The following is a 15,766-nucleotide window of genomic DNA, read 5'->3' on the forward strand; positions in this document are numbered from 1 at the left end:
TATTGTGACAAAAATTTATTAAAATATCATAAAAGATATCACTTTGTAACACTATCTTGTAACATTTTTAGTCTTGCCCAATGTTGTGGGGAGTTTTTTGTTTTTGTGTTGCTGTAGAAGAAGCTAAGAAACAGTTATTTGGTTCTCAGGAATACTGCAATATAATAGGAAAGATGAGAAGAAATTGATGTACAAAATGGAAAGATGCAACATACTATAGAATCTATGGGCTAAGAGAAGTTCATTGTAAAGAAACTGCCATGACTGCTTGTATATGTAATAGGAGAAAGTGCATAATTGAGCGCTGGAAAATGTCCATGTACTAAAGAATCTCATTCCGAGTTAGGCTCCTTTTCCATTTACCAAGAGAATGGAGGAGGATTTCCCTTTACCGTGGGCATTAATTTTCCCAAAGTTCCAAGCGAGGTTAGCATTCTTAATTTTCTCTGGATCTTCACTTTCACACCTCAGAGCAAGCTATTGCTGAGACAGGGAGATGTGGAAAATTTGGTATGAGTTAAATGAAAGTTAAAATAAGCAGAAGTTGGGGTGATGAGAGGTTCATGGGAATACAGAGTGAGCCCCAGCAGAAGGCAAACATAAAGGAAGATGTGTCAGACAATTGAGGGGATGACTTCCTTAGTGAATATATGGTTTTTCTTTGTTCAAATCCAAGTAAAAGCCTGTTATAGTAATTTTTGTCCAATAAAAGTTGAAAGCATAAAGCAAATTGTTTCTTCTCAGACCTTTGAAATCCTTGATGCCTAGATTAGGTTTGTTTGTTTGTTTGTTTTTGTTTTTTGCTTGCATTTCAGTCACTGTATTTTCAGCTTTATAATTTCATGTGATTTTTGTCTCCCCTAAGCCTGACTCCCTTCTTCGATTACCAACTTCAGAAACCAGCACACACAATTGGGAGAGGAGTCTGGAGATTCATCCCCTCTGGACTGTAAAGATGACAAATCTCTCTCAACTCTTTGGTTAGAAAATACAATTAAGTGGACTGGAGTGGGCTCTCTCCAAAGAAAATTGGCTGGATTGAGATGTGAGTATCTTAGAAGCTGAACCAATAAAAATCAATCATTCCCATCCCCTGTGGAAATGGCACTAGGGGAAAAGTTTGCTTTGATATCTCTGCTGTGGACGAAACGTGTGTGATTCTTACCCAATCAATAAAAATCTCTAAAATGAAAGATTGAAGCCGTCAGGAGCTGTAATGTCTCTGAGATGAGAAATGTTTGTGAGAATTGTCTCCCCTAAATGCTACCCACTTTCTCTCACCCCATCTGAGTGCTTGCCTGGTTTGGGAGCTCTGCGTGCTGTCTTTTTGCTCAAGCTAGGAAGGCTTGAGGAATCTCCAAGTCCGTGTGAGCCACTTCCCAGAAAACAACACATGGCTAAACAACCTGCCTACAGGATCACGGGGCGGGGAAGGAGGCTGCTGAGGGGTGGTGCCCATCCCTGCCTTTACCTTAACCCGGAAGATCTGGCCCTGTCCTGTGTCTAAATACTTCCAGGAAACGAGCTGGCATGCTGCCTGAGATGAAACTCTCACTGAAGACATTCTTATTTTTAGTCTTTTATTTAATTCCTTAATCCCAATTATGATTAATTGAGATTCCCTCTGATGCCACCCTGGGACCAGCGATGGCTATGGCTGTGCTTAAGGTGACGTTTCTTGGGGGGACTAAACGAACGCATTTGCCAACCAGATTCTTGAAATCAATTTGTTAATTCTAGTGTCTGTGTCTTAATAAGATGGGTCATAGCATAAAAATCAGCAACCGCACCCTGAACTTGATTTCCTAATGCCGGCCACTTTAGGATGATTTGTTGGACTGTCCTTTGGGTGAACATAGTAAATAACTGGGTCTCTCCTGTCTCCTCACAACACAGAGAGAGGAGAAACTCTTCATTTTCCAACTTTATGCTTGGCCAACTACTTTTTTGTTAAATTGTGGTAAAATATACACACACACGCTCACACACACACACACACACATATAAAGTTACCACTTTAGCTGTTCAATTTTTTCATTATATTTATTATGTTGAAACTCAGTGGTTGTTTCCTGTTACCACTTTTAAGTTTACAGTTCAGTGCATGCATGCTGCATGCTAAGTCACTTCAGTCATATTCAACTCTGTGACCCCATGGGCTGTAGCCCACCAGTCCATGGAATTCTCCAGGCAAGAATACTGGAGTGGGTTGCCATGCCATTACAGTTCAGTAACATCAAATATATTCACATCATTGTGCAACTCTCACCACCACCCAACTCCAGAACTTTTTCATTTTCCTAGACTCAAACTCTGTACCCATTAAGGAATAACTGCCCATTCCCTCCTCCCCCAGTCTCTGGAAGCCACTCTTCTATTTTGTGTCTCTATGAATTTGGCTATTCTCAGCTGCTTCATGTAAGTAGATTAAAACATTACTTTTTGTCTTTTTTATTTGGCTTATTTCACATACATAGTATAAGGCCTTCAAGGTGCATCCATGTTGTAGAATGTGATAAAACTTCATTCTAGGGCTGAATAATATTCCATTGCATGTATACACCATAGTTAGATTATTCATTCATTTCTTGGTTATGTTGTTTCACCTTTTGACTATTGTGAATGATGCTACCCTGAAACAAATATACAAATATCTTTGAGTCCTGATTTCAACTCTGTTTTTTTTTTGGGGGGGGGCAGGGGTTCAAATCCTTTTTTTAGTTATTAATGTTTATTGGACTGTGGTTGCTTTACAGTGTTTAATTAGTTTCTGCTGTATACCGAAGTGAATCGGCTGGCTACATGGATACATGTACCTACACTTTGGTAGATATCCTTCCTATTTAGGTTGCCTCAGAGCATTGACTTTCCTGTGGCATACAATAGGTTCTCATTAGTTACCTATTTTAAGCATGGTAGTGTATATGTCAATCCCAATCTCTCAATTCATCCCACCTTCCCCTTCCCCCCTTGGTGTCCATACATTTGCTCCCTACATCTGTGGCTCTTTTTCTGTTTTGCAAATAAGTCACCTGGGCCATTTTCTAGATTGCACATATAAGCAGTACTATATGACATTTGTTTTTCTGTTTGACTTATTCACTCTCTGTGACAGTCTCTAGGCCCATCCATATGTCTGGAAATGGCCCAGTTCTGTTCCTTTTTATGGCTGAGTAATACTCCACTGCATATATGTACCACATGCTTTATCCATTTGTCCACTGATGGACATTTAGGTTGCTTCCATGTCCTGGCTGTTGTAAATAGCGCTGCAGTGAATATTGGGGTGCATGTATCTTTTGGAGTTGAGTTCTCTCCAGGAATATGCCCAGGAGTGGGATTGCTGGGTCATATGGTCATTCTATTTTTAGTTTTTAAAGGAATATCTGTACTATCTCCGTAGTGGCTGTACTAATTTACATCCCCAGCGACAGTGTAGGAGGGTTTCCTTTTCTCCACACCCTCTCCATCATTTATTATTTGTACACTTTTTGATAATGGCCATCATGACTTGTGTGAGGTGATACCTTATTGCAGTTTTAATGTGCATTTCTCTAATAATCAGTGATGCTGAGCAACTTTCTGTGTGTTTGTTGCTCATCTGTATGTCTTCTTTAGAGAAATGTCTATGTAGGTCTTCTGCTCTTTTTTTTTATTGGATTTTTTTTTTAATATTCAGCTACTTGAGCTGTTTGTTTGTTTTAGAGATTAATCCCTTGTCAGTTGCTTCATTTGTAAATATTTTCTCCCATTCTGAGAATTATCATTTTTTTTTTTTTTGTAGAGTTCTGTGTACTCCTGCCACCTCTTCTTACTCTCTTCTGCTTCTGCTAGGTTTTTGCCATTTTTGTCCTTTATTGTGCCCATCTTTGCATGAAAGTTTCCCTTGGTATCTCCAATTTTCTTAAAGAGATCTCTAGTCTTTCCCATTCTATTGTTTTCCTCTGTTTCTTTGCGTTGTTCACTTAAGAAGGCTTTCTTATCTCTCCTTGCTATTGTCTGGAACTCTGCATTCAGGTGGGTTTATCTTTCCCTTTCTTCTTTGCCTTTCACATCTCCTCTTTTCTCAGCTATTTGTAAGCCCTCCTCAGACAAACCACTTTGACTTCTTGCTTTCCTTTTCCTTGGGTGGGGATGGTTTAGGTCACCACTTCCTGTCCAGTGTTACAGACCTCCTTCTGTAGTTCTTCGGGCAGTCTATCTACCAGATCTAGTCCCTTGAATCTCTTCGTCACCTCCACTGTAAAATAGCAAGGGGTTTGATTTAGATCATATCTGAATGACCTAATGGTTTTCCCTGCTCTCTTCGATTTGAGCCTGAATTTTGCAATAACGTACTGATGATCTGAGCCAGTCAGCTCTAGGTCTTGCTTTTCCTCAAGTGGGTACCTCTCCCAGTGATTGTGGAGGCAGGGGCCAGGGGGGTGGGCAGGGGTTACAATGGCAGCCTCCCCCGCCGGCCTTGTGTGTGGCACCTTGCTTCCATGATGGCCCAGGCTTCTTCTGCCAGAAGTGATGGGAACTTCTTACTCCCATCCCTTCAGGCTGTCTCTTAATATCCAACAGCCGTCCCCTCCATTGGTCTGCTCTCCAAACCCCACGTTCCAGCATCCAGCCCCCTCTGCACAGAGGAACAAGGTAGTCCCTTCCCACTTCACCTCTTCTTTCTTTCATCCTACCAAGTGGCATGAGGATTTTTCTAGTCCTTTCAGATGTCTGAGGTCTTCCACGAGTGTTCAGCAGCTGCTTTGTGAGAACTTTTTCATTTGCAGATGTATTCTTGATGTACTTGTGAGGAGAAGAGAATTCCACATTTTCCTATTCTGCCATCTTGACTCCTTCCCCTGCTTTCAAATCTTTGGGGGGGTATATGCAAGAAATGGAATTCCTAGGTCATAATTCCATGCTTTTCTTTTAGAGAAACTGCTGTACTGTTTGCCACGGTGGCTGTATCATTTTACATTCCCACTAATGATGCACAAAGATTCCAACTTCTTCACATTCTTACCAACACTTATGTTTGTTTTTTTTTTTTAAATAATGGCCATCTTAATGGCCAGCTACTCTTTTATTTATGGGAATACATAAAATTTTGTGGTTTTTTTTCCATCTTTTTTTGGTTGGTATTTCTTTAGTAGTCTCTTCTTGGGCAGAGCCATGAAAAATTCTTAATTTGTCTTTTCAGCCTCACACCCTCACTTTGGTATGCTGTTAAGAAGCCAGAAGTACTTGGTGGTACCTTGAGACGATAGAGTCATGGCAATAGTACCTCTAGCTGATTTTCTTTCTATTTCAATTTCCAAATTGTATTTTAATGTTTCTTTTGTGATGTTCTCTCACTCAACATGCTTAAAATTGACTTCGTTATTTTGACACCATCACTTACACCTCTGTGACTTCTGGCAAATTATTTAAGGTGAGCTTCTGTTTCCTTGATTGTAAAAGAGAATAATAATACTAAAGCACAGGGTTGTTTATAGAGACTAAATTAGATAGGGTCCGTAGAGCATTTACTACAATGAGTAGCACATAGTGATATTTCAGTAAGCAAAAGCCCTTATTTTTTTTAACTTTTCTTCTAACTGAATAATATCTGTATCTTTTTTTTGGGGGGGGGGTCAATTTATGGTACCAGTCTTCTTTAAGTATTGAAGCCTTATACCTCAGAATAAACCTTTCAATCCTGCTTTATATCCATTCTGTTGGTTTTTTATCAATCATTATTTTCAACACTTCTTGCATTATAATAAACTTTTAATGGATTATCAATTTAGCAAACACCTGCTGAATCCCTGAAGCACTGACTCCAGCTTCTTCCTCCTTAGTGTGTCCAGTACTTCACTAACAGATTCATTTTCCTACAACAGTGTTTCAAGTGGTCATTCCTATTTTTAAAAAACATTTATTGATCTCTTCTAACCTTTACAGCCTGGAAGTAATACACACATTCTGTCTTTCCAGTCATCAGTTCAGTTCAGTTGCTCAGTTGTGTCTGAATCTTTGTGACCCCATGGACTGCAGCACGCCAGGCCTCCCTGTCCATCACCAACTTATGGAGTTTACTCAAACTCATGTCCATTGAGTCGGTGATGCCATCCAACCATCTCATCCTCTGTCGTCCCTTTCTCCTCCGGCCTTCAATCTTTCCCAGCATCAGGGTCTTTTACAATGAGTCAGTTCTTCACATCAGGTGGCCAAAATATTGGAGTTTCAGCCTCAGCATCGGTCCTCCCAATGAATATTCAGGGTTGATTTCCTTTAGGGTTGATTGGTTGGATCGCCTTGCAGTCCGAGAGACTCTCAAGAGTCTTCTCCAACACCACAGTTCAAAAGCATCAATTCTTTGGTGCTCAGCTTTCTTCATAGTCCAACTCTTACATCTGTACATGACTACTGGAAAAACCAAAGCTTTGACTAGACAGACCTTTGTTTTTTGGGGGTGTGTGTGTGTGAGAATTCCCTAATCTTATGAAAGGAGCATGATTCTCCAGTTCTCTCCCAACCCCCACCCCACGTGCAGATTTAGTGATCTCTGAATTTATTTTCTTTCATTTGAGGCAGCCAGTCATTCTCTTGGCTTTGATATATTGTTTTTGCCCTTGTACCACCATAGCAAGGATGCTCGGGCTCTAACTTAATTGACTGCTCAAGTAAACTCTAGTTATCGTTTGAAACCTAGTTTTCCTACAGTTGTTTTGTGGATCACAGTTTACCAAATTATTGGAGAGAGTTCCTTGGCCCTGAAGAACAAGAGGAAAAGTTCCATCCCATACCTGGGCTGCAGTCTTTTTCCAAACACGTCTCAAAGCAGTGGCATCTTATTCTTTTCTTACAAAAACTATGATTTTAAAATGCAACAGGAGAGAGAAGTGATGTACCATCTTGTTTAGAGCACTGTCTCTGCAGTTAGATCTAGGTTCTAATCCTGATTCTACTGCATATTGACTAAAAGATTTGGAAAATTACTTAATCTTTGAGTTCCTTAGAGTATCAGTGAAATAAGGGCAGGAAATGAGTAGAGTTATTGCCATAATATAAAAATATTAACTCATTCATTGATTATTTGGAATAGAATGTGCTTAAATAAATGGCAGTGTTGTTGTTATAGACATCATAATTCTGTAGGTTTCTCTTCCTAGGTCTTTGGTGTTGGTATGTTGGGGAAGGCAAGAATAGCAATGCAATGAGACTACCATGGACCTTGTTATGTCTGAAGTTGTTCTATCCTTCTAACTTCCCCTTTATGTTGCCTGTGCCCAGTTTATGCCTGGACTGACTCGAGAGAGGGAGTCCTCCAATACAAGAAGGCTTTGTTCTCATGGGAGGAGATGGGTCTAATGGATGCTGGGTCTCACTTCTACCACCTTTCCAGCCATCCCAGTTTTATTCTTAATCCAAAGCTGGAATACAAATTTGTTCTTTTATGGTAAACCTCATTGAGTGTTTGGTTTCTTTTCTCTCTTTTTTTTTGTATTGGAGTATAGCCAATTAACAACGTTGTGATAGTTTCAGGTGGATGGGAAAGGGACTCAGCCATACATACACATGGATCCATTCTCCCTCAGACTCCGCTCCCCTCCAGGCTGCTACATAACATTGAGCAGAGTTCCCTTTCCTACACAATAGGTCCTTGTTGGTTGTCTATTTTTTTTTTTATTTTTTTCAGACAGTGGAGTGCAGTTTATTACACCGCGGGCCCAAGGCAGAGTCTCCTCTCAGCCAAGGACCCTGACCAGCACTTGTGAGAATCTTTTATACCCCATGTGTACGATGTGTACGTGTCCAAACCCACCACTCCAATTCCCTTGAGACTTACATTGTCGTTCCCACAGGCACTAAGCAGAGAGTTCAGAGTCCACTGGAGAGGTGGCTGAGCACGATCAGCACAGACAGACCTGAGATGGAGTCCAGGCCCTATGAATTCCTTCTTCATTCCCCCCTCTTGATGCTCTTAGTTTCTGTAATGAGCATCATTCATTGAGATATATTGTACCTTAGCCCTCCTGTCACCCATATGAGAGAATGCTATCAACTTCTGTGTCACAAAATCCACAAGGCATTGTAGGAAGCAGGGCCCACAGAGCAGTATGATTAAGATTACTATAACAACAATTACAATGGTTTTCCACCAGTCTCCCTTTACCCAGGAGAGGACTGAAGTCCAAAAGGGAATATTTTCATTAGACATGGCTTTCACTTGATTTTGCATATCCTCTAAGGCAGTAAATACATTTCCAGACAGGTCAGGGATGTACACGCAACATTCGACTTTAATTACGGCACAAGTCCCTCCTTGGGCTGCTGTGAGTATGTCTAATGCCATCCTATTTTGAATTACTGCCTTCCTCATCTGAATTTGTTCCTTATTCAAAGCTTGAATGGCTTTGGTACTGTCTAAGAGGGCCTGTTTAGTGAAATTAGTTAAGGCCTCTACCTTAACCATGATATCTGTTGTCCCTACAGAGGGTACAAACAAGGCAGCAAGATAGTCATACCATTGGAACACAGATTGTGTCCATCTTGCATGCAGATAGGGCAGGTTTACTGGAGGCTGGTGTAGGCTAGGCTTAATTCTGCCATGGGTGAAAGCAAATCCTAATGTGCAATGCCGCACCCAGCCAACTGGTAACCATGGCCATAAGTTAAGCCCACAGAGCCACTGGGTCCCATTGGGGGCTACCCAGCGCATTCCAGGATTATATTTCCGGTCGGAACCAGGCCACTGAACAGACTGATTGGGGTGATAGGTAACTTCCAAGATTTGTTTACATTGTTCAAGGGACAAATAACCCATATATTTTAAATCTTTTGGGTCTAGGGGGTGGTCTCCAAATCCAACTTTCTGTTCTTTTTGTTTCCAGCAAATAGTAGCAGGGGTAATCAATTGTCCTTTCTCAGGAGTCATCCAGAAATATTCATCCCAGACCTGGTAGTATTGCTCAAGGTACCAGGAGGCCTGTCCCCGTTTTGTTAAGGGAGCCCTTTTCCTCTTTAATTTTCATATATGAGGTATAAGCCTTTGTTATCTCCATAAGGCTGGTGTTCATGTTAAATGTAACCCTATGTCCCTGGCCCATTGATGGCTTCTTCTTACACCAGGAAAGCAAAGAAAGGTTATGGTTGGTGAGAGAGAGGAACAGAGTGGCGATACCCACCAGGGGAGTCTGTCCATTACTGACAGGGGCATAGCCCCACATACCCAACAGTTGGCGGAGTTGTGGCCCACAAGATGAAGACGTTGCCCTGTGCAGGAGCAGTGGTCAGGTTCAGAATTGCATTTGTGAGGCCGAGCAGCAGGAGTCGTTTACCCAGCTCCATCCTGTAGAGGGCTCGTCCGGGACCTTGTTTTCTTCTTCCTCCTCAGAATGATCTTGGTTTCCCGTGGGTCGGTGGGGTCCTTCTGGGTGGTCCACTTGGCGTCCTCCGGGTCAGCGTGGTATGCCTTCTTTGCTCTGGTGTGATGGATCAAGGGGAAATACCTGCAACTTTAACTGCAGTAGGAGTAGTTAGAATAACATAAGGGCCCTTTCACCAAAGGGCTAGCAAATCATGTTCCCAATCTTTGACCCACACTTGGTCACCAAGTGTAAACTCATGAATTTGTTCCCCAAGGGGGAACGGCACCCTTTCCTGTACAAACTTAGTTACCCGATTTATTACCTTACCCAGTTCCATCTGCTGTGAAATCCTATCCCCCCTTACCTGAGGCAAATTTGTTGACACCTGTTTTATTATGGGAGGAGGCCTCCCATACACAATTTCGTATGGAGAATAGCCTTGGGACTGTGGGGTCATCCTGAGTTTGAGCAGAGCCATCGGAAGCAAGTCCACTCAGGAGCAGTCAGTCTCTCTGATCCACTTGGAGAGTCTCTTTAAGTGTCCAGTTGGTTCATTCCACTATCTCAGAACTCTGGGCCTATATGCAGTGTGCAGTTTCCATTTGATGTTTAAAGTTTTGCTTACTTGTTGTACTAAATCAGCTGCAAAAGCCGGGCCATTGCCTGATCCAATGCTGGTAGGAAATAAATCTGGGAACCATTTCCCTAAGCAGGCACTGGGCTACTTCTGATGCTCTTTCAGTCCAGGTAGGAAAAGCTTTTACCTATCTCAAGAATGCACATATCATGACCAGCAGATAACGGTAGTGTCGGTGAGGTTTCATTTCAGTGAAGTCTACTCCCAGGTGTTCAAGGGGCAGTGTGCCTTTCAGCTGAATACCCAGAGGATTTTGTCTGAATACCCGAGAGGCAGCATTAACCTGTGAGCAGGCAGCATGGCCTAGGTGGGTCGCTTGGTGTGTCTGGCTTACCAGAGTGTGTGCCAGCTCCTCCGGTACCAATAATTTGTCACTTGACAATTCCCACCATCTCTTTTCAGTCTTGATGGCCCCTTCCGCTCTGGCTAACCTGACAGCCGTTGTCCTTGTTTTATCAGGCTAGTGCCATCAGTATATAGGACCCAATTAGGGTCTGGAACCTTGAGCCCTTCTTTGAAACAAACCCCAGATACCTTACCTCCTCTTTGTAGATTGTGCCTTCTTTTTCAACACCCGGTAATCTGCTTCCATCAACAGCTGAAGCAGTGCATTTGTCCCTTTCCAGCATTTTTCCTTGGTCTCAGGCAGCCAGCAGCAGTTCATCCCCGTATTGTAGGAGCTGACATCCATACTCTTCTGGATGGAATGAGTCCAGATCAGAAGCCAAGGCTTCCCCAAAGATGGCTGTGGTGTTAGCCTTTGTTATCTGGTGCTCCCGACTGAATATTCCCATTCAAAGGCAATGATGGGCTGTGATGCTGGGGCGAGGTGTATACAGAAGAAGACATCTTTGAGATCTAGGCAAGTGTAAACTTTAGTCCTCGGTGGGAGGAGGCTAAGCAAGGTATAGGGGTTTGGAACAGTGGGGTGTAAAGTCACAGTAGCCTGGTTGACTAGTCTGAGATCTTGTACAGGTCTATAGTCCTGTCCTCCTTCTCTTTTGACTGGCAGGATTGGCGTATTCCAAGCTGACTGGCACTCTACTAGAATGTCTGCTTGTTTTAATCTATTGATGTGGGGCAATATGCCGGTTCAGGCCTCCATCCATAGCGGGTACCGGAGCCCTCTAACTGGGATGGTGCCTGGTTTGAGTTCCATTATCACTGGGGCGTGATGTTCAGCCAGCCTGGGGGGAGGGGAGGTTGTCTTCCACCCAGACCTCAGGGAACAATTGAGTTAGCTACCTCATGCTCTTCTGGCCCACCCGGCTCTGCCTTCAGGGGCTCATGCAACCTCCACTCATCTTGGGTTGGCACTGAGAGAGAGGGCAAATAAGTCATAGAGTCCGTCCAGAAGGTGGGCCTCTCCTCAGGGGAGAAAGTCACCTGTGCTCCTAGTTTGGAGAGCAAGTCTCCTCCCAACAGGGGTACTGGGCACTCAGGAATGTCACTTGGTGCCCCCCTCATCTGACATTTTCTGGGCTGGCAAAATGATTTAGTCATCTCTTCTCCCGATACCCCAGTTACAGCGGTAGTCTTTCTGGACAGAGGTGCCACAGGTTTTGTTACTACCGACAGTTCTGCTCCTGTATCCACCATGAAGTCAGTGTTTTGGTCCCCCACTTTTACGGTTACCATGGGCTCTCAGGGACCTGATATCTCTGAGCCCTGGCAGCCCTAGTTAATTTCCAAGTCAGCAAGCCCCAAAACTGCAGGAGCTTCCTCTTCTTTCCTTGCCTTAGGGCATTCATTCTTCCAGTGGCCAAAAGCTTGCACCGGGCACAATGGTTTGGCTGTAACAGGGACCCGGGCCTCCCTTGGGACCGGTTGAAGGACTGTCCTGTCCCTGGGGCAGATGAGGTTTTCTGGAGGGCCCGAGATAGACTTTTCCAGAGCAGCAGCTAGCACTGTAAGTCTCTTGTCTGTTCCCTTTTATTCCCTCCGGCTCTCTGGCAGAGCGCAGTCTCTGTTTAATTCCAACATCTCCCTCCCCCTCTTGTCAGTACTCACCGGGAGAGGCGGGTATAGCTTGGGCGGTTTGGTTGGAGCCGGATCCTGGAAGTGTTGGCCAGAGGCTTCTGTCACCGGGATCGGAGCCTGCCCAAACGGCGGCTCTACGAACTCCTGGAAAGCTGGCGGAGGAGCAGTGGCTGTTGCAGAAACTTCACCTGGCCCTGGATCGGGCATTAAGGCGGCCTCCAGTCCTGGTGAAGCACTGGGAGGCAGGCGTGTCATTATCCAGCATGGGGGAGGGGTCAGGTCATCCCCGTCCAAATCCTGTAGAATTTCCTTTTTTATCATCAGTCAATTCTTGTGCCATTAATATTTTTCCCTTTCCCTTCTGGATACAGAACCTTGTCCAAGTAGGAGGGTCTCAAGCTAACCCTAGCCATGAGTCAATAGATGGATATTGATCCAGGTGTCCTGGCTCTCCTGTGACTACTGTGTAGATTGCTTCCACTATTTTTAAGTTCATGGTGTTCTCTGGTGGCCATCCTGCTCCCATAGGGGTCCATTCGACCTCACAGAGTATGTGGAGGCAGTTAGGCTTCATCTTCACCCCATAGTCTCCTCCTAATCCCTTCTTTAAATTTTTAATCATGCATTCCAATACAGTTGCCTTAGATTCACTTTCCCCCATCTTGCTTACCTTCTCGGACCTTCTTTTACTTTTCCTTTTCGTTCTGCCTACGAAGTTCTCAGTACCCTATGTACTTCTGATATTTCCACTCAGTGACACTTAAATTGCCATTCTGCCTCCTTCCTAATTGGGGTGAGAAGAGCCTTACCTGCCAGATCCCAGAGGGAGAAGGGGGGTCAGCATGTCTTCACCTGCCGGTCAGCACAGCTGAACCAGAACATCACATGGTCCAAGACTGTTTTTCCCTTAAAGTCCATTCTGCCTTGGTGGGCTTGATCAGGTGCGGATGAAAACACAGATGGGTTAAATATCTCATGTCCCAGGCCATCTCCGGAAAAGCCAATTCATACTCACTTCTGTATCCCCCTCCTTCTAGCCTAACAATTCCGAGGGGGTCAAGAATTTCACAGCAGACGGGACACCTCCTGGGGGAGGGCAGAATACGAGCATACAAGGACCAGTTTCTTATCCTAAGAATCCCCTGGCGATCACATGGTAATAATTTTCCCCGAGACAGCATGGACACACCTCCTAAATGTCCTTCAGAAATTTCCTTCCTAAACCCTAGCACGCTCGTCGACCTGTGTACCAAGCAATCGCCACCTGCCTATCCCAGGCTCCTGTGGGTCCCCGCTCCTTCTAGTCCCTCCCAGGGGGGTGATCAGGCCCCCTCTTCCACCCTGCCGGGTGGGCTCCTCCTCACCTGAGCGCTCAGTTCCCCTGCTGCTGTCCACTACCTGCTGACGTGAAAGGTCTGGGCGTTGAGAAGCAGAATCCTTCCAGAGGGGCGAGGCGCCTTCCCCCCTCTGGGAGATTCAAGCTACAAAGCCTCGGGATGGTCTCAAATGAGACCTGTCTCCTCAAAGCGAGGAGTTTCCCGGCCAATGCACCAAATGTTATAGCCACGCTTTCTGGGAAACAAACTCACTCAGAAGGACAATGCAGATAGTGGAGTGCAGTTTGTTACACCGGCGGGCCCAAGGCAGAGTCTCCTCTTAGCCAAGGACCGGTTGTCTATTTTAAATATAGCAGTGTGCACCTGTCCATCTCAAACTCCCCTACTATCCCTTCCCCTATCTTTGCTCCCCTGTCAGCAACCATAAGTTCATTCTCTAGATCTGTGAGTCTGTTTATATTTCATAACAAGTTCATTTGTATCATATCTTTTTAGATTCTACATATAAGGGATGTCATCCTATCTTTCTGTTTCTCTGTCTGACTTACTGAACTCAGTATAACAATCCCTAGGTCCATCCATGTTGCTGCGGATGACATTATTTCATTCTTTTTGATAACTGAGTAATATTTCATTGTGTAAATGTGCCATGACTTCTTTACCTATTTATTCCTCTGTCAATGGGCATTTAGGTTGTTCTATGTCTTGGCCACTGTAAATAGCACTGCAATGAACACTGGGGAGAGTGCATGGGTCCTTTTGGACCATGTTTTGTCTCTGGATATAAGCCCAGGAGGGGGATTGCATGGTCATATGGTAGCTCTATTTTTAGTTTTTTCAAGGAACCTCCATATTGTTCACAGTGGCTGTACCACTTTACATTTCCACCAACAGTGCAGGAGGGTTCACTTCTTTCCACACCCTCTCCAGCACTTATTATTTGTAGATTTTTGATGATAGCCATTTTTACTGGTGTGAGGTGATGTCTTGTTGTAGTTTTGATTTGCATTTCCCTAATAATAAGCAGTGTTGAACATCTTGTCTTGTGTTTGTTGGCCATTTGTATGTCTTCTTTGGAGAAATGTCCACTTAGGTCTTCTACCCATTTATTGATTGGGTTGTTTGTTTTGTTGATATTACGCTTCATGAGCTGTTTGTAGATTTTGGAGACCAATCCCTTGTAGTCACATCATTTGCAAATATTTTCTCCCAGTCTGTGGGTTGTCTTTTCATTTTGTTTATTGTTTCCATTGCTGTTAAAAAGCTTTGGAGTTTAAGTAGGTTCCATTTGTTTATTTTTGTTATTATTTCCATTATTCTAGGAGATGCATCAAAAAAGATATTGCAGCCATTTATGTCAGAGAATATTCTGCCTATGTTTTTCTCTAGGAGTTTTATAGTGTCCAGTCTCATATTTAGGTATTTAATCCATTTTGAGCTTATTTTTATGTATTGTATTAAAGAATGATCTAATTTCGTTTTTCTTTACATGTAGCTGTCCAGTATCCGAACACCATTTGTTGAAGAGACTATCTTGCCAACATTGTCTTGCCTTCTTTATCTTAGATTAATTGACCATAGCTGCATGCATTTATTTTGGGGCCTTCTATCCTGTTCCATTGATCTATATTTTGAAATACTTTTGTGCCCCTGCCATACTCTTTTGATGACTATAGGTTTGTAGCATAGTCTGAAGTCAGGGAGCCTGATTCCTCTAGCTCCATTTTTCTTTCTCAAGATTCCTTTCACTATTTGATGTCTTTTGTATCTCCAAACAAACTTTTGGATTGTTTTGTTCAAGTCCGGTGAAAAATGCCACTGGTAATTTGATAGAGATTGCACTGAATCTGTTTATTGCCTTGGGCAGTAGTCCACTTGTTTGCTGATGGGTGAGGCTGCACTCCCTGCCTGGTAGTTGTTTGATCTGAACTGACCCAGCCTTGGAGTCTACAGGCTCTATGGAAGGGCTCATGGTGATGACTTCCAGGAGGGCTCATGCCAGTGGGTGCTTCCTAGGGTAGCTGCTGCCAGGGTCCTTGTCCCCACGGTGGGCCACTGCTGACCCATGCCTCTGCAAGGGGCCCTCCAACGTGAGTAGACAGGTCTGGTTCAGTCTCCTTGGGGCTATTGCCGCTTTCCCCAGACCCCCATGTACACCAGGTTTTATGTGTGCCCTCCAAGACTGGAGTTTCTGTTTCCCCCAGTCCTGTGGAGTTCCTGCAATCAAATCCTGCAAGCCTTCAAAGTCAGATCCCCTGGGGATTCCTAGTTCCTTTGCCACATCCCCAGGCTGGGAAGCCTCAGGTGGGGCTCAGAACCTGCACAACAGTGGGAGAACCTCTGTGGTATAATTGTTCTCCAGATTGTGGGTCACCCAACTGATAGGTGTGGGATTTGATTTTATCATGATTGTGCCCCTCCTGTGTCTCATTGCAGCTTCTCTTTTGCCTTTGGAGATGGGCTATCTTTTTGAT

General features: G+C 43.9%; 1 long non-coding RNA gene across 1 annotated transcript in view; it reads left to right on the plus strand.

The window, feature by feature from the left end:
* Positions 1-1,153, plus strand: part of LOC122452193 — a 28,348-nt gene extending 27,195 nt beyond the window's left edge. Inside the window, exon 3 of the long non-coding RNA XR_006272621.1 lies at positions 866-1,153. This is a non-coding gene — a long non-coding RNA (uncharacterized LOC122452193). The remainder of the gene's footprint in view (positions 1-865) is intronic.
* The last annotated feature ends 14,613 nt before the right edge of the window (positions 1,154-15,766 follow it).

This window comes from Cervus canadensis, chromosome 13 (assembly GCF_019320065.1).
Source record: "Cervus canadensis isolate Bull #8, Minnesota chromosome 13, ASM1932006v1, whole genome shotgun sequence".
In the NCBI taxonomy this organism is placed as follows: Eukaryota; Metazoa; Chordata; class Mammalia; order Artiodactyla; family Cervidae; genus Cervus; species Cervus canadensis.